Source organism: Heteronotia binoei, chromosome 6, assembly GCF_032191835.1.
Source record: "Heteronotia binoei isolate CCM8104 ecotype False Entrance Well chromosome 6, APGP_CSIRO_Hbin_v1, whole genome shotgun sequence".
Lineage (NCBI taxonomy): Eukaryota > Metazoa > Chordata > Lepidosauria > Squamata > Gekkonidae > Heteronotia > Heteronotia binoei.
This window is the reverse complement of record NC_083228.1, coordinates 71,162,373-71,182,463: the sequence shown is the minus strand read 5'-3', so window position 1 is coordinate 71,182,463 and position 20,091 is coordinate 71,162,373.

Sequence of the window (20,091 nt, the reverse complement as noted above, 5' to 3'; positions counted from 1 at the left end):
TGTGGGTATTGGGGGCTCTGGGGGGGCTATTTTTGAGGTAGAGGCACCAAATTTTTAGTGTAGCATCTAGTGCCTCTCCCCAAAATACCCCCCAAGTTTCAAAACGATTGGACTAGAGGGTCCAATTCTATGAGCCCCAAAATATGGTGACCCTATCCTTAATTATTTCCTATGGAAGAAAGGCATTTTAAAAGGTGTGCTCTCTCCCTTGGAGTTCAATTATGCTTGTCACATCCTTGTTCTTGGCTCCACCCCCAAAGTCTCCTGGCTCCACCCCCAAAGTCCCCAGATTTTTCTTTAATTGGACTTGGCAACCCTAGCCCCAGGAGACTGATGGCTCCTATACCTCACTACTATTCAGTGGCTTCAACAAAATGATTATGAGATGTTCCAGTTTTATACTTCTTTCAACTATAGTATAGTATTGAAAATCCATTATCTTTGTTCTCAAATTGACCTCTGTTGAGGATGATCTGATACCCATCTTGAGTAAGTGAGAACTTGCTCCCAAGATATGCATATTAATGAATTCTTGTCTCTTAAACCTGTAACTTGAATTTTGTTGATAAGGAGGCTGGTTTCTGCTTTCATTAGCATAGGGTTTTTTGTCTCGAACGTTATGAAATGAAGACAGAAAATCCTCATCAAGAACTTATCAGCAATTTCTGTTACAGATAATAAGGTAATTTGAATTAGTGTTTGCTAATCTTAAACATGCAATTGGAGGAAGATAACATGAAGGAAATTCTTCTTTAATCAGTTCAAAAGAATGCATGGCTTGGAGAGGGGAAGACACAGCAGCTTCTTACTTGGAGTGCAAGCTGTTAGAACAACAAGGATTTACATACTAACATGTTGTTTCATGTTTATTCAGCTCAGTGATACAGGGTTATGCACATAGGAGTCTGCATTCAAGGCTTACAAAGAATTGTTGACAATTCTTTATATCGTACTTGACAAAATGTAGCAGGAGTGAGGGAAATGATTAGAAAAAGTAAAATATAGAAGGGGTGTACCTGTCCCTGGGCAGTGCATAGTCCCTCCAGTCTGGTGGCAGAATGGAAGGGTCAGTTTGGGAGATCCTGGCAATGAATTTAGCTGGATAGACTTTTGGTTATTAATCATTTAACCTGCAACTTTATTATTATAATACTTCTGGATCTTCTAAACAATCTAAGCTCAAGAGAAAAGTGTTAGTATTGCTCAGATCACTGCACTACTGTACATTGGGAACGCCAGTATGATTTAAATGCTCTGCTAGCCACATGTAGGTATTCAGCATCACTTTTAATTCAGCATAAGTTCAGTTGTTCCATATCCTGTTCTGACAGTTGCTTCTTGACTCTTATACAGGTTTCTCAGGAGACATGTGACGTGGGTGGTACTCCCATCTCTTTAAGGACTCGCCACAGGTTATTGTGATCCACACAATCAAAGGCTTTAGCATAGTCAATGAAGCGGAAATAGACATTTTTTCTGATACTCCCACGCTTCCTCCATAATCCAGCGAATGTGGGCAATTTGATTTCTAATTCCTCTACCTCTCCCAAACCCAACTTGTACTTCTGGTAGTTCCTGATCCACATACTGCTGAAGCCTAGCTTGTAGGATCTTTAACATGACCTTGCTGGCATGTGCGATAGTTTGAACATTCCTTGGCATTACCCTTCTTTGGGATTGGAATATAAACTGACTTTTTCCAATCCTGTGGCCACTGTTGCATTTTCCTAATCTGCCAACATAATGAATGCATCACTTTAACAGTATCATCTTTTACGATTTTGAATAGTTCAACTGGGATACCATCATCTCTTCTCGCTTTGTTGTTAGAAATGCTTTCTAAGGCCCATTTGACTTTGCACTCCAGGATGTCTGGCTCGAGGTCAGCAATTTCACCGTCATGGTTGTCAAGGTAATTGAGATCCTTTTTATATAATTCTTCTATGTATTTTTGTCACTTCTTTCTAATCTCTTCTGCTTCTGTTAGGTCCTTACAATTTTTGTCCTTTATCATGGCCATCTTTGCACAGAACATTCCCTTGATTTCTCCAGTTTTCTTGAAGAGATCTCTTGTCCTTCCCATTCTATTATTTTCCTCTATTGCTTTGCATTGTTCCTTCAGGAAGGCCTCCTTATCTCTCCTTACTGTTCTCTAGAAATCTGCATTCAGTTGTGTGAATCTTTCCTTTTCACCTTTGCCTTTCGCTTTCCTTCTTTCCTCAGCTATTTGTAAAGCCTCCTCAGACAGCCACTTTGCTTTCTTGCATTTCTTTTCTTTGGGATAGTGCAAATTGCTGCCTTCTGTACAATGTCACGAACCTCTGTCCATAGATTTTCTGGCACTCTGTCTATGAACTCTAGTTCCTTAAACCTATTCTTCACCTTCACTGTATATTCATAAGGGATGTGATCAAGGTCAAACCTGAATGGCCTAATGGCTTCCCCAGTTTTTTTTTTCAGTTGAACCCTAAATTTTGCAATTAGTAGCTCATGATCTGATCCACAGTCAGCTCCAGATCTTGTTTTTTCTGACTGTAAAAAGCTTCTCCATCTTTGACTGCAGAGTATATAATGTGTTGTCTATCAGGTGTGTTGTTCATCAGGTGATGTCCATGTGTAGAGTCGCCTTTTAGTTTGTTGCAAGAGAGTGTTTGCTATGACCTGCTTGTTCTCTTAAGAAACCTCTATTAGCCTTTGACCGGCTTCATTTTGTTCTCCAAGGTCAAACTTCTCAGTTTTTCTGGTTATCTTTTACCTTCCTACTTTGGCATTCCAGTTTCCTATGATGGGCAGGACATCTTTTTTTGGTGTTAGTTCTAGAAGGTGTTGTAGATCTTCATAGAACTGGTCAACTTCAGCCCCTTCTGCATCAGTAGTTGGGATATAGACTTAAATTACTGTGATATTGAATGGTTTGCCTTGGATACGGACCGAGATCATACCTTTTTTTTAGATCATACATGATTTTTGAGATGGTATCCCATTACTGCCTTCCTCACTCTCTTGTTTACTATAAAAGCCATACCATTTCTTCTACAGGACTCTTGCCCACAATAATACATGTAGTGATCCTCTGAGTTAAATTTGCCCATTCCCGTCCATTTTAGTTTACTGACTCCCAAGATGTCGATGTTCAGTCTTGCCATCTCTTGTTTGACCACATCCGGCTTACCTTGATTCATAGATCTTACATTCCATGTTCCAGTGCAGTATTGTTCTTTGCAGCATCAGACTTTCCTTTCACCATCAGACACATCCACAGCTGAGCATCCTTTTGGCTTTGGCCCAGCTGCTTCACTCTTTCTGTGGTTACTTGTACTTGCTCTCCGCTCTTCCCCAGTAGCATATTGGGCACCTTCGGATCTGAGGGGCTCATCTTCCAGTGCCATATCTTTTAGTTTTTTGTTACTGTCCATGAGGTTTTCTTGGCAAGGATACTGGAGTGGGTTGCCATTTCCTTCTCCAGTAGATTGCATTTTGTCTGGGTACTCAGCTGCGACCTGTCCATCTTGGGTGACCCTGCATGGCATAGTCCGCAGCTTCAGGGTACAGGGTTTGGCTTGGTTCAGGGTTTGGTTCATGCTGAGTCACAAACTGAATCCCAGACTGCATTTTTCTGGTTTGTGCCCAACTACAGTAATTTCTGTTGAAGTGATGTTGTATTTGTATTTAGAAGTATGTATGCCACTTTGAGTACTGTTGATTGGGAGAAGAGATGGATATAAATATTTTAAAAACATTAATTAAATAATTAAACACACAGTCATTATATTATGGGGGGGGGGGAAAGACAACATTTATGGCCCTATTCACACAACGTGTTGAGTCCGTGTTAAACTGACCTGGGTCTGTTCCAAATATCTTTGTCCTGGATATTATCAATCAGACTACCATACTGCAATTCGAATCACTCAGCAGTGAAACTGTCTTCTGCTGTCCACACGACGGCACCATGCAGTTCTTTCCCCCCACACACACTATTATGTGCATGCATGCATTATGTGTATATGTGCATGTGCATAGGTTAAAACATTATGTGGTTATGTGGTTATGCAGTTATGCACATATCGCTAAGTAGTAAAAAAAAAAAAATGGCGAATGTAAACCGGATGTCTGAGGCTCCTTTTGCTCTGGGACAGCCTTCAGACATCCGGAAGTTGGTTAATATCACAGCAGAACTGTCATGAGCCCTGACAAGGAGGAGCTGGAAAGGTTAACAGACCTGGAAGAGTTGCCAGCCAGTTCCTCAGCTGAACAAATAGCAGCTGGCCCATCAATCACTCTCCATGCACCAGCGTCAGCTGTTGACGATCAATCTCCTCCCAGCTCTCCTCTTCCCATCTCAAGAGTTTGAAGCGGCCTCTGGAAAGGACTTTCAGAGCGAAGACATGAGCCATGCCGGTGCTTCAGATCTCTCAGCCCTGAGTTCTAGCAGAATCACTGCTACCCAGGGAGCAGGCTGATTGAGACTCCCATATAGCTCCCACCCAAGACCTGGTAACCTTGTGGAAGCAACAAGTCTATTCTCTGGCTTGCACTCCTTCCTGATCCTGACCTGCTTGATTTCCTTGGCACCCTGACCTTTTGGCTTTTGGACATTGACTTCTGATTCCAGTTTGTGATTCTGCATTGGTGACTTGGCTTCTGCTTGACATCTTGGACTTTGACCTTGGACTGACTTTGGACTTCTGCCTGCCTGCCTGCACCCTGAGAATGTGACAAGAACTATCCAGATGAAGAAAACTAAGAGGTGAAACTGAAGAACTCAAAAAACACTGCAAATGAGCAGGTAACAAAATAATCTGGTTCTGAGAAGGATTGGGATGGGGGCTACCACGAGTTAATACTGGGAGGCAGATGTTGCTATCTGATCAGCCACTTTAAATCCAGAAGGAAATAGCAGCGACATCTGATTATACTGTGTGCCTGAACAAGGCCTATGTGAAGAACCGGTCAGGTTCATCTTGGGAGGGTGACCACTATGAATTTTTCCCTGTCACCTTCTTTCAGTACCTCAGGCACCCATACAGAAATCTTGTCAGAACTCAAAAAGTAGGCAAGAAATGTTTTTAAAATTCAAAACCAAAAGAATGTTTACAAAGAGCATTTAAAATTCAAAACCAAATGAATGTTCACATAAGGAAGAGGGATAAAATAATATTATTTAGTTGTTATCAAAACAAATCAGTTGGTAGGCAGGAAATCAAATTAAACAATCTCTAAATTCCAGAGATTTATCAGGCTGAGATAGTTTTAAAATATAAACTATAAACAAGCAGGCTTTTTATAAATACAAGAACTTTGGACAGGCAAGCAGTGCCTACTTGGCACTAGGGACACTAGGCAGAGTTGGAATAGCCCTAAACTCAAGCTTCTTTAAATCATAAAAATAATAAAAGTCCACACACTCTTTTCCATTCAGACTGAGGACTCCTGACTTCTGCCAGTTCAATATTCCCTCACAGATGTAAACGCTAGCATTCAGGATTCACACTTTTGAGAGCTAATTTACAGCCCCTCACTCCTGTGTGACCCACCCAGCTAGATTCCTAGTCTGAATCTTGGGATTCCCTTCAACCACAAGAATCCAGTCTTCCTTTCAGAGTGTCTGAGAGTTTATATTAGGAGTCTGCCCTGTGCTTTGACAGAACTCCACAGAGAGTTTCTCCTTATAGAAGGTGCCTGATTTTGACCCCCTTCTGCTTAAAACTCTCTCTCACTGACAGAAGCTTTTCCCAGTTCTGCCACTCAAGGAACTCAGCCCCACTGGCTGTTCTCAGCTCCTTCCAGTTGCTTCAACAACAACTGATCAGCCTAAGTACACAGTCTTCACTCCTAATTGTTCAGTACTCAAGCTCCAACCGAACTGAATCTAAAACTCTGAGGTGTTTTACTTCCCTCCAAGTGTCTCTCAATTCGCTACATTTCTGTTACCATAGCTGCAGCCCAGCCAATCATTGCAAGGCTGTTCCCAGTTTCCAGGCTAACTTGCCTGAGTCCGTCACACATTAATTTTCATTATTGGTTGACTGCATATTCTGTCTTTGCCATATATGCTGTTTTACTGCTGTTGATTATTTTTCCTTTCTTTTTTAGCCATTCATAGATTATTTGCTTGCATTTTTTCACCATTATATACAATTTACATGCAACCAACAACCAAACAATCTGGAAATGTGCATTTTATGGGGTGGAAATGACATGAGGAAACAGAAAATGGTCTAGATAGAAAGACTCACTTGTTCCCACCCCCTAGGAAAGGAGCATTGAACCTGAAATGGAAATAATATCAAGGAGAAACCAGAAATCACAACATTCTCCACTGTCACTTCCCCTCCCAAATTATTCAGAAACTGAAAAGAACAAGGAAAACTAGCCCCAGATCTTAAAAAGAAATCTGAGCTTGTGAGGTGGGGGGGAGGGAAGAAAATGAAACTCTCCACTTCTTTCAGTTGATTTTGAACATTAGAATAACAAAGTCTGAACAAGCCATGCAATGAGAAAGAATAAAGCTACAATTTATTTTAAAGCACACACAGAGACAAATGAAACCTGCTCCTCCCACACTTACACGTTTTAATACTAGGAAGAAAGGGGGGGGGGGTTGAAATAAAGCAGCCATGAAAATGGAAAAATATCAAGAAAGAGGCAGAAAAATGTTTTTCCTGTTATCTGAAGCCAGAAACAACTAACCTTTCCTCCTCCTCACTCCTTTTCACTGCAGAAGGCTGAAGATAACTAATATGCCCCAAAAGGATTTGGAAAATTTTTGTGATGTTCAGTGGTTCTCCTCAAGTGGAGTGCAACCCAGATGGCAGTGGGAGGTGCGGATAGGCTTTCTCTGGTAAAATCAGCATGTGCTGCTCTTGCAGATGGGACAGCAGAGGTACCAAGCAGATAGCAGCTACTGCTCAAAGGTGTGATGTCTCTCTTTGTGTTAAACTTTATGAGCCTCCAAGAATGACTTTCTGTTTTATTCTCAAGACCTGTATGAGAGGAGTGTTGATCCTGGCATTGGGTAAGGTATTCCACTGTATATTATAGTGTTCTCCATCTGCAAGTGTTCTTTCCTGGTTGAAAACAATAATGAGACTTGTTGCTGAATCTCCTATGTCTTGTATGGGCTGCAAATGCTTCTGAAGCAGGGATGCCAACTGCAGCTTGGGAAATTCTTGGAAATTGCCAAAATGTCCACCCTCCAAATCTGTCACTCAACTCTGTAGCCTGAAGGTTAGCTATAATTCCAGGAGAACTCCAGGCCCCTTTTGGAGGCTGGCATCACTGTTCCAAAGTAACACAAGAACAAATGAAGCTGTCTTACAATGGTCTATCAAAGTCAGTACTGTCTACTCAGATTGGCAGTGGCTCCATAGCAAATAGTTATAATAGTGCAATACTGAGGGGGGAACTTCTCAGGGAGCCATTCACTGGTGTATCTCTGAGATATTCCAGCATAGAACCAAGTAGGAGTCAAGTTGCAACTTTAAGACCAATCAAGTTTTATTCAGAATGTGTGCGACCAATCAAGTTTTATTCAGAATGTGTGCTCTAAACACACTTCATCAGTTCATCACACTTCACCTAAGCACACTTCATGGTGCTGCTGCCCACCAGAAACAGAATAAAGTTACATCATCAAAAACTTCAGTGTAGCCCATAGAACTCAAGTAACAGAAAAGATAAAAGTCATAACCCAAAAGGCACACTCCTTTTTAGGAAACACTTTCTAGAGTACATAATTAGGGATGCAGAGCGTCTCCAGAATCAATTTCACCTCGGCTACAGCTCAGTATGTGGCTTCTTGTGCCACATACTGAAGGTGAAATTGATGCTGGAGAGGCTCCGTGTCCCTCTTTTTTCAAAATTGTGTAAAAAATCCATATAACTGAATCAATATTGGTCCCAGGTCTGATGAAGACTGGAAAGAAACAAGTACTTAATCAATTGGCTTGTCACCACACTACTTTGGGACTTTGAATATACATGTTTTGGACATTTGGACTGATTTCTATATACTTCTTAGTAAACTGGTCACTAGCTTGCATTTTTTGTTGTGTTATCCATTATAGTGACCTCTCTCAGATTGTACTCTTTCCCAACTGACAATTGGCAACCCTAGGGAGTAGAATATTAGCTGACGATTTCCCCCCCCCCCTCAAATCCGTGGGCTGAGCCAGCAACAAAATATATAATAATGTGACATGATGAGACAGCCATAGAACAACAAATAAGAAAATAGATGTAAGGCTGGTCAGCAAGCAAGCAAGAAGAAACAAAGGGAAAATCCTGTGCATAATGGAGGGTAAACTGTGAGATAAGCATAGTCGTTATCATGTCATCACATTGAGTTTTTGCTCAAATACGAGAGCATCATTTGACATAACTGTATGATGACATCACTTCTTGGTCACATCAGAAGTAGAAACATCACTACAGCATTGGCTGGACCTTCCTCCAACTCCCTTTAAGCCCTCGCCATCCCCTGCCAGTCACCAGGTGGGACCTAGCTACCCTAGTTTGTGAGCTAGAGGCTGAATTACTATATTAAACAATAATTTGAACTAGCCAATTATGTTGCAACTCATACTCTAGAAGGCCTAAACTTTAAACCTAAAGTCCTTGCTGAAGTCAACTTTTTCTTGAGCAAGAACCTGTTAACAGGTTAACTGAATTATGAATGGGACATATTGCAAGCCTGGTTTGACCTTTATGGAACATATTCCAAGTCTGGTTTGGCCTTTATGGAACATAAAACATGGATTATAAAATTAATATGGATAAGGGATGGGTTATAAACTTTTCTTTTCTCATCCTTCCAGTTGCTTTTCAGTTAATAAACTCAGAGAGTAATTGATATTAGTGCATAGTTTACAATATTTTGACTATGGAACTTTACCAGGAAGTTCTTACTTGTGTATGTTGACATGTGATGATTTTTCAGTGTGTTAAAGGTCAAAACGGAATACATCTTTCTGGAACAGTTCTTGGGCAGTATCTGTGCTAATACTATGTACTGTGGCAGAAATTATTATTTGAATATAGCTTTGGCATGGGACACACATGACGTACAGAAAATACATCAATAAATTTTACATGCTTTTTGTGAATTTAGATGCAGTAGAAGCCTTTTTATTTCAGTTGTAGAACACAGTGAGTTCTTTATGCAGGGAATGGTTGCAAAGATAAAAATAAACTTGTCTGTGTAATTATTAGTATTTGTGCCTACTGGCCCTCTCAGAATTTATCAGTTCCTATATAGTCTACCCAAGAAGGAGAAAAGGCAAACTTTACACTCACCTGCCTTGTTCAGATGCCAGCTGTTCCTTTCCACAGAGTCCATCAGCCACTGGCCAGTCTGCAAAAATGGAGAGAAAGGAAGAGGTCTTTTTGCAATGGCTCCCACCTACTTCCCTTTCCCTCAGACTCTATCTTCAGTCAAGCACTCTGCAAAACAAAGTCTTTTTTTTGACCACCTGTATTTTATCCTTCTTTTGACCACTTTCAGACCAGCATAATATGGATCTGGCTGAATTAAAAAGGAAGGGTAAAAAAAGAATTAAGAACCCTAACCCACAAAACATCAAACAGAAAGTTTCCTGAGTGATGTGGTTAGACTTTCTCTGTGTTCCTCTTACCTCTCTGAATATTTGTGCCTCAGAAGACTGTCTGATATAAAAGAACCTTCAGATTTTGGGGATTCATGGAACCACCAATTTCCTTTTCATACCCTATAAATGTTTCACGAATGCTTCAACAATTAAAAATGACAAAACATCATTCTCCATTGAATGAAAATTACATTTAAAAATACTCTTTAAAATCATTTTTTCTTTTTAAAAAATCCATAAAGAAGATGGAAAAACAGCTGGCATGTTTTTTTTAAAAGCACACATTATTTAACAAAAATAAAATGCAGTGATGTGGAAATCAAAATGAAAAGCATTATGTTGGTATAGTATTTTGCAGAAAGCAACAATCATGAAAAGAGGATAAAAATAGAACATCCAAAATGTATTCACTTGTGTGTATGCATGTGGTTCTGTTTTCTCTGATCTATTTATTTAAAACAAACACACAGTTTACTGGAGTTAATTTAATTGCTAAAATAGTCGGTGCTTTAAAGGAAAATTTACAATTGATTTCAGTTCATTAAAAACTTAGTAATATGGTCCTAGCAGTATCACCTTAGCTGGGTTTAGAAGAGTACAAGTGGAGACCCACAAGAAACTTATGAGGAGGGTGCATCTCTTCCCTCATTGATTCCTTCCCTCTCCCTTCTCTAACAAACTTCTCCGTTTCTTCCTCCTCCTTATCTGTCAACCAAATTACCTCTTTTTCCTCCACTGCTTCTCCATCAATCTCCCTACCTCCTTCTGTATCAACTCATCCCATCTCTGTTTCTCCCCCTTTCTTCTCTTCCCCCTTTCTACCTCTTCTCTTTCCTCTCTCTTCCCCCTTACCCTGCTTGCTGCAGCAGCTGTGGTGTCAGGAAGCTGCTCCAAGCCAGGCCTAGCTGCAGTGGTGGTGGAGTCTGGGAGTTGCTTTGGGCTTGGAGAGCCTCTCAGTCACTTGTGCCACCACAGATCAGCCTGGAGAGCCTCCTGGATGCTGGTGCTGCCATAGCTTGACTTGGAGAATCTCATGGACTCCAGTGCCACCTTGTAGCATCCGTTGTCACAGATTCACTTGGAGAGGTTTCTGCTGTCCTCCACAACTATGGTCAGGCCTGGAGTCTCTTCCAGCTTCTTTCACCACTGAGGCTAGGACTGGAATGGCTCCATTTGGCAGATACCACTAGCTATACAGCTAAGTGCATTGTCTGCATTTGTGCAAGCAATTTTTAATTTGGGGCAAATTTAAAACTCCAATGTCTTTTCAAATGTTTCAGATTTTTCTGCAAACCTGAAGTTCCTCCAAGTTTGCAGAAAAATCTGTTTAGTTTCAATGTGGCTCCAATCTGTGGCTTTAGATATCCACAGATGGGGTCCAGACTTGGCTATTAGATGTATAGATAAATCAATTTAAGATTATACTGTAGGTCTGTACCTTCAGACAATTGGGCTAATTTGTAAATAAATGTCAAAAGGATTATTTCTAACCAAAAAACTCAAAGTACAAAAAGATCTCAGAAATGTACTGCGATTAAAATATGCACTCTTCTTTAGGAATCCTTTCAGTTAGTTGTACCGGCTTATTTTAAACTGGGTGGAGGACTTCAAAAGTTTGTTTAGCTGGAGTGCTGATTCCCTCAAATAGAGGCCAGGCTTGATCTTCATATCCATTTTCACTAAGGGTATGCAGTCTACTTACATGGAGTAGAATAAACACCTGAAAAATACCTTAATTTTATGTTGGGGGGTATTTATTCATCTGAATACAGATTAGATAATCTGATTTGGCTACTGAAATAACTGCAGCTAAATAGGGCCAGTGCCAAGGTTTTTGGTGCCCTAGATGAGGCTACTTACTTGTACCCGCCCCCTCCCCCCAGATCTTTCTGCCCTTCGTCCAGTACCTACCTGCAGCTTGGTCCCCATCGCTTTTGAATCCTGCCCTCACAATGGGGACTTCCAAGCTACTCCAATGATGGGAGAAGAAGAGGGGAACCCTTGGCCCCTGAATCCTACCACTGTATTGGTGGTGCAGGATTTGGGCCAGATCCTGCTGGGCCACCAGACACCATCACTGAAGGTAAAGCCCAGGAGGCACCATGTCCACCTCCCTCCCTGGGGCTGTTCCTGTGGGAGCTCTGTCAAGCCAGGCCATGCTGGGACATGACAGCCAGTTCCTTCTCCTACCCCCTGTGTCCGGTCTGACCTGCTGCTTGCTGCCTGTCTGGGAGGCAAAGGGACGAAACAGTAGCACGACTCCTTCAGTACTGTGGAAGCTCTGTTGGGCCAGGCTTGCTGGCTCCACCTTCTGCACCCCCTCTCTTTCCCACATCTGATCCCCTGCTTGCTGCCTGCCTCCCTACCTGGAAGGTGGAGGGCGGAAGCAGAGGTGTGGTTCCTCAGCATGCTTGAATTCAGGCTGGGGTCAGATGGAGTTCATGGCCAGGACTTTACTTTTCCTTGCATGCACCCCCTTGCCATCCAACAGGGCTCTTCTTCGGGGCTTCTGCAGCCAGCAGACACCCCTGGCAGTGTCACCAGAGAGAAGGACACCTGACTGGCTAGCCTAGCCCCATCTTTGGAGCTTTTGGGATGCTTTGTGGCTGGAGGGGGTGGAGGTGGAGTCTCCTTCATTTCTTCCTGAGAAGGGGCTCTGCCAGGTGCCCAGCCAGGGGTGGAGTTCAGTGGGTTTGCCCAAGTCACTGTGGGCACTTGCTGGCTGCATGCAGGAGCCTGCCCCTATGCCAAATGACGCTATAAGCAATGACCTATCTCACTGACTCCTTAGTGCCTGCCCTGCACCCAAATGAAAGTTCATATTATTCAGCTTTTATTCTGGTGCGGCTAGAACTTGCTGAGTTGCACCACTGTGGTGGCAGTGGTGGCACCATAATTTGGCAGGTGAACTCAAAAAGCATTTAAAGAGACTGCAGTCTCTTTAATGCCTTTTTTCTTCATTGTTTTCAACAGAGGATAGGGTCACCATTTTTGGGGTGTATAAAATTGGACCCCCTGGTTTAATCTTTTTGAAACTTGGGGAGAGGGGTTGAGGACAAGCAAATTTTGTGCCTCTACCTCAAAAAATACCTCCCTAGCACTGAATACTCCCAGATCAATTCTCCGTTATACCTTAAGGTGACAGTCCCTATAGGGTAGAATGGAGCCAAATAAATTCAGGTTTCTTGAATATTTACCCCAATCCCAAAACAATGCTGATATTAGAATTTGGGAATATTTGGGGATACCAATTTTTATTTTTAGTCCAGTACACCAGAATGAGGAAAAATGATTTTTTTTGCATACCCCTAATGTTCACTCCATATCAATTATCGATACCCCTCCTTCAACCCAGTCATTTCTGCCGGAATGTAGTGTTTTCTTAATGCATTAGGGGAAAAAAAGAGGAATAGAGCAGAGGGAATCCTCTCATCACTAGAAGGATTAAAAAATGGAACTTCTTGGTTATGGGGTATCTCTACACCCAATACAGACCCAGAAGTCATCAGCACTACATTTCATATCCAGAATTCCATTTTGCCATGAGTGGTCTCTGCACTGCATTTGCCCCTTTCCTGATAGTACTAACAAAATTTGATGGAATTATTATAGTTAAAATTAAAAACCTGTTTTTCCATCAGTTGCTAGGTGTGCATATTACAAAATCCCTGAGGTGAAGATATACAAATTAAATGTTGGTTTGGGATATTACAGTGATATCCTGGACCAGGAATATAAACCTCAAGAGTCTTGGGAATTACAAATATTCCCCCATTAAGCAGTGTGGATTTTCCCCCTCCCCTCCATCCAGTTCAGGAGATTACCAGCAATGCAGCATGCACTTGTGTTTTTCATTGATTTATTGATTTCACAGGCAATAGCATACCTCTCTTCTGGTCAAATCCTTGCAAGGGTGGAGCTGAGCTCCCAGCTATTCAGCTTTGGAGATAAGCCCACAGAGATCTGCAGTTATACTTCTCATTTTGTGAAAGGAAAAACAACAACAACATAGCAAGGAAGGATGAGGGCAGCAATGGTTTGTTACCTGGCTGGCATGTCTTCTCCTACCTCCCAGATGCTAACAAATTTCTCCCCACACATGACGTCCTGGTAGTCCAGGATGAAAAATATACAGAAAGCCATCTGAGAGTTTTATTATTGTAATCAACTTGTGTCATTTTAACTGATATATTGTTTGGTGTATGTTGTACATCACTAGAACCTGGCATGAGGAGGTGTCACACAGCAGGGGACCAGGAAGAACCTTCTACTGGCTGCCACCACTCTGATAAGGGTCTGTTTTGGGAAGGCCCAGAGCACCCACCCAACCCCTGTGTCTTCCTTATTAGCAAGGATCTTTTAACCATGACCAAAGAGACATGAGAACCCAGGCAGTTTATAACCCAAGAAGCTTAATATAAGTGCTCTAGAACAACAAGTGGGTAGCAAAACAGTACAACAGTGAAATAAGAAACAGTAAAGGTTGGTGCAAATAAATAAATAGCCCTAACAGAACTATCTGAACATTTCCCTTCCTCTAATACTGAAAACTCACCCTCCTTGAGTGAAGGAACTGTCCTGCTGCTGCTGTTCCAGAGAACATTTCACCTCTGTCTGCAGCCTCTTTAGAGAGAACAAACTTCCTTTCCAGCCAAGCCTTTTATGCTTTACTCCCAGGTCCCACACCCTCTTGGCTAGTTGTCCCTCCAAAACTCTGCCATCCAATCAGAGGAGACAGGAGAATAGTGGCAGCACAGTGAAAGACCAGTTATTTTGTTACTTTGATCCGATCAGAGGGACAGAAGGAATCCTGGAAGATGTAGGCCCCTGTATCTACTCCTAGGTAGCCTTCTCTTTGCCCTCTAGGCAGCACTAGGCCTCAGATCATGACACGGTAATTAAGTAGCAGCAGCAGTAATAGTAATAGTAGTATAACCAACAGCTCCCTATTTTTTTTTTAATTAGTCTATATGAGATTTTGTATAAACTAAATAAAGTGATGCACACATTATGTCAGCAAATTTGGAAAATGCAGCAGTGGCCACAGGATTGGAAAAGGTCAGTTTATATTCTAATCCCAAAGAAGGGTAATGCCAAGGAATGTTCAAATATCGCACCATTGCACTCATTTCACACGCCAGCAAGGTCATGTTAAAGATCCTACAAGCTAGGCTTCAGCAGTATGTGGATCAGGAACTACCAGAAGTACAAGTTGGGTTTAAGAGAGGCAGAGGAACTAGAAATCAAATTGCCCACATTCGCTGGATTATGGAGGAAGCATGGGAGTATCAGAAAAATGTCTATTTCTGCTTCATTGACCAAGCTAAAGCCTTTGATTGTGTGGATTACAACAAACTGTGGCAAGTCCTTAAAGAGATGGGAGTGCCAGCCCACTACACATGTCTCCTGAGAAACCTATATAAGAGTCAAGAATCAACTGTCGGAATGGGATATGAAGTAACTGATTGGTTTAGAATAGGAAATGTAGTTCGACAAGGATGTATATTATCACCTTGCTTATTTAATTTATATGCATTCCACATGATGATCATGTGGAATGCTGGCCTGGATGAAGCACAAGCTGGAATTAAAACTGCCGGGAAAAACCTCAGATATGCAGATGACACCACTCTAATTGCAGAAAGTGAGAAGTACCTAAAAATCTCTTGTTGAGGGTGAAAGAGGAGAGCACAAAAGTAGGCTTGAAATTCAACATAAAAAAAACTACAATCATGGCATCCGGCCCCATCACACCTTGGCAAATAGAAGGGGAAGACATGGAAGACATGACAGACTTCACATTTCTGGGATCCAAGATCACTGCAGATGGTGACTGTAGCCATGAAATTAAAAGTTGTTTGCTCCTTGGGAGGACAGCTATGGTGAACCTAGGCAGCATAATAAAAAGTAGAGACATCACCCTGCCAACAAAAGTCCGTATAGTCAAAGTGATGGTATTCCCAGTAGTAATGTATGTCTGTGAGACTTGGACCATAAGGAAGGCCGAGCACAGAAGAATAGATGCTTTTGAGCTGTGGTGCTGGAGAAGAATCTTGAGAGTCCCTTGGACTCAAATTAGTCAGTCCTAAGGGAAATCAATCCTGACTGTTCCCTGGAAGGTCAGATGCTGAAGCTCAAATACTTTGGCCACCAAATAAGAAGGGAGCATTCACTGGCGATGATCCTGATGCTGGGAAAGACTGAAGGCAAAAGAAGGGGACGGTAAAAGATGAGATGGCTGGACAGCGTTACTAATGTAACTAACACGAATTTGAGCTGACTTTGGAGGATGGTGGAAGACAGGAAGCCCTGACATGACTTTGTCCATGAGGTCGCAAAAAGTCAGACTCAGCTGTGCAACTGAACTACAACAACATAAACTAGCATTTACTTGGTTTTGAAGCTAGTTTCCAAACAGCAACAACAAGAGAATGGAAGATTTCCCCCCCCCTGAGACTAATTTCAAAATGAGGAAATTTTGTGCTCCCAATTATGAGTTCCATATGCTCCCAGACTTTTGCAAAGTCCCAGACTTTTACATGAGCATTGAAGACATCATCATCATTTTTTCAATTTATAAACCACCCTCCCCCCAAAGGGCTCAGGGTGGTGTACATCATAAAACATACAATAAATTAATTAGGCACCCATTACATTAACCGGTTTACAGAATAAAACCATTAAAATAAATTCCACTCAGTGATAGCATTCAGAATAAATCCCTCTCCCTCTGTAGCACTTGGCCCAATCATGGGCCAAATGTGGTGGAAACTGTTGCTGTCCTCAACCGTAAGCCTGGTGGATGATCTCTGTTTTGCGCACCCCGTGGAACTGCACTTGATTGCACAGGGTGTGGATGTCACCTGACAGAGAGTTCCACCAGGCAAGCCCCAAGGCCAAAATTTTCCTGACTCTGGTTAAGGAAAGCTGGACATCTCTTGGACCAGAGATCAACAGTAAATTCTCATCTAAGTGCAGAGCTCTTTCAGGAACACACCAGGAGAGGTGGTCCTGCAGATATGTTGGTCCCAAACCATAAAGCCCATTGGAGGTTATAACCAAACCCTTGACATGGATCCAACTAGTGCAGCTGGCATAGCACTGGTTAGATATGTGCTGTCATTGGGATATCTGTAAGTACCCATGCCTCTGCATTCTGGACCAGTTTTATTTCTGGGTCAGCTTCAAGTGCAGCCCTACATAGACTAAGTTACAGTAATCCAGCCTTGAGGTGATCATTGTATGGATCACTATTGCTATGTCAGGGCAAAAAATAAAGGAGGCCAGTTGCCTAACTTGATGTAGTTGGAGTAATGCCAGTCTGGCAACATTTGCAACCTAGAATCATAGAGTTGGAAGGGACCTCCAGGGTCATCTAGTCTGACCCCCTGCACAATGAAGGAAACCCGCAAATACCTCCCCCTAAATTCACAGGATCTTCATCGCTGTCAGATGGCCATCTAGCCTCTGTTTAAAAACCTCCAAGGAAGGAGAGCCCACTACCTCCCGAGGAAGCCTGTTCCACTGAGGAATCGCTCTAACGGCCAGGAAGTTCTCCCTAATGTTGAGCCGGAAACTCTTTTGATTCAATTTCAACCCATTGGTTCTGGTCCTACCTTCTAGGGCCACAGAAAACAATCCCACACCATCCTCTCTATGACAGCTCTTCAAGTACTTGAAGATGGTGATCATATCACCTCTCAGCCGCCTCCTCTACAGGCTAAACATCCCCAGCTCCTTCAACCTTTCCTCATAGGACTTGGTCTCCAGACCCCTCATCATCTTCGTCACCCTCCTCTGGACCCATTCCAGCTTGTCTACATCCTTCTTAAAATGTGGTGCCCAAAACTGAACACAATACTCCAGGTGAGGTCTTACCAGAGCAGAGTACAGCGATACCTTCTCATCATGTGATCTGGACACTATACTTCTGTTGATACAGCCCAAAATTGCATTGCCTTTTTAGCCACTGCATCACACTGTTGACTCATGTTCAGCTTATGGTCCACTAAGATCCCTAGATCCTTTTCGCACATATTACTGCTAAGACAAGTCTCCCCATCCTATAACTATGCATGGGATTTTTCCTACCAAAATGTAGAACTTTACATTTATCCCTGTTAAAATTCATTTTATCTTAGTAATCACATCCATTCTTTCTAAATGTTCCAGGACCGACTGTTTGATGTGTTCTAATATTTTTCCAGGTATAAACGTCAAGCTGACAGGTCGGTAGTTACCCGAATTCTCTTTTTTCCCCTTCATGAAGATAGGGACAACATTTGCCCACCTCCAATCTTCTGGCACCTCTCCTGTTCTCCAAGAATTCTGAAAAATAATAGCCAGAGGCTCAGAAATTACATCCGCAAGCTCTTTTAGAACCCTTGGATGCAGTTCCTCTGGCCTTGAGGACTTAGTTTCATTTAAAGAAACTAGGTGTTTATGTACTACTGCTATGCTGATCCTAGGTTGGAACTTCATAACCTCCTTATATGTTCTGTTTTTGCCATGTTGAGCACAGTTTCCCTAGAAGACAAGACTGAGGAAAAGTAGAAATTGAGCAGTTCCGCCCTCTCTACATTACCCATTACAATTTCACTTTCCTGCCCACGCTATGGGCCTACAATGTCTTTGCTCTTTTTCTTACTCTGAACATAAGAAAGGAACCCTTTTTTGTTGTTTTTAGCATCTTTGGCCAGCCTAAGCTCATACTGAGCTTTAGCTTTCCTAACTTTTTCTCTACAAGCACTGGTGATTTGTTTATATTCATCCTTGGTTGTAAGGTCCTCCTTCCAATGCCTAAAGGAGTCTTTTTTATTTCTCAAGTCTTTAGAAAGCTGTTTATGCAGCCAACTCGGTTTCTTTAGGCTTTTTCCATTTTTTTCTTCTCATAGGAATTGTCTGTGATTGTGCTTTCATTATTTTGCCTTTAAGAAACTCCCACCCCTCCTGAACCCCCTTCTTCCCAAGTATTTCTGACCATGGGATTTTATCCAGCATAATTCTAAGTTTATCAAAGTTTGCCTTTCTGAAGTCCAACCTATAGGTCTGATTACATATAGCTTTTCCCTTCCCTAAGACGGTAAATTCCAAAATCATGTGGTCACTACTGCCCAGGGTGCCCACTATTTCTACTTCATCAATCAATTCTTCTTTGTTGGTGAGAATCAAATCCAAGATAGCAGATCCCCTTGTTTCCTTCCTCACTTTCTGGAAAAAGAAGTTGTCAGCAAGACAAGTCAGGAATCTATTTGACTTTTGGACTTTCGGGGTAGGAAAATGCCGAGCTGAGCTGCTTCTCATTAAGGGAGCAGGCTGGAACTTCTGTTCGGGGTAGTGGAAGGCAAACTAATGCCTACTGCCTACTTCTCTCAATCAGAGATTAGTCCAAGATATGCACAGAAAACTTTGAGGAGATTTACCTTGGCTAAAAGGAAGTCCCCGGGGGGGGGGCTTCTTTGAGGCTTTGAGGGGTCTCCGGAGAAGAGTTGCATTTTCATCATCTGCAGAAGTTTACAGAGTCATTTATTTGACATAAGCTCGACAGAATCCTAACCTTCTTGGACATTACTAAACATCTAAAGCTATACAAGACCGGTGTGGATCTGGATAACTTGCAGAAAAGGTACAGATTACTATCTTTCATTCCGGGACTATTTAAAGTTAAACAGAATAAATTCAGAAGGTGGGAAATGGAAATCTAGAAAGCTTGAAAGAAGAAGGGATGAAGAGGTGAAATTTGGACTTTTTTAATTTAAAGGACAGTACTAAAAAGTGAGAAGGAATTTATTGTTTGGTCTACTTGCGGTTTTGAAAAAACAGCACCATTGTCACAGACCTGCAGCATATACAGTCAATACAGGAAGTACGTCAAGTATCGTGAGATCTCTTTACCAGCGAAAATGGGATTTGGTGGCAAGTAAAGCAGGGAGTATCAGATGAAAAGCCTACTCCAGGATTATAATACCATAGGAAAACATCAGCGGTCATTACAAGGAGGTCAAATTAAAATAATATTTTTAGTATTTTAAACAATTTTATTGATAACTTATGGTAACAATTTCCATTAATAACTTCTTTTCATCTATCCCATATGCTTCTTTCTAATCACCCCTCCCCCCGTTACTTGACCCCTGCCAGTGTTATTTACTCGAAATACTAACATTAAAAGGTACCCTTAATTCCTAAGAACTAAAATTAATATTCTTCTTTCTTCTAAAGTTTAATCATTATCAAAAAATTGTCCAAAGTCCTTTTACTTTCCACTCGTCTTCTACATAACTTCTAAATTTTTTCCACTCCCTTTTAAAAGCTTCTAAATCATAGTCTCTTAAAGTTGTTGTTAATTTTTCCATCTCACTCCATGTCATAACTTTTACAATCTAATCCCATTTTTCTGGTATTTTTTCTTGCTTCCATAACTGCACATACAGTGTCCTAGCAGCTGAAAGCAAGTACCAAATTATAGTTCTATCTTCTTTTG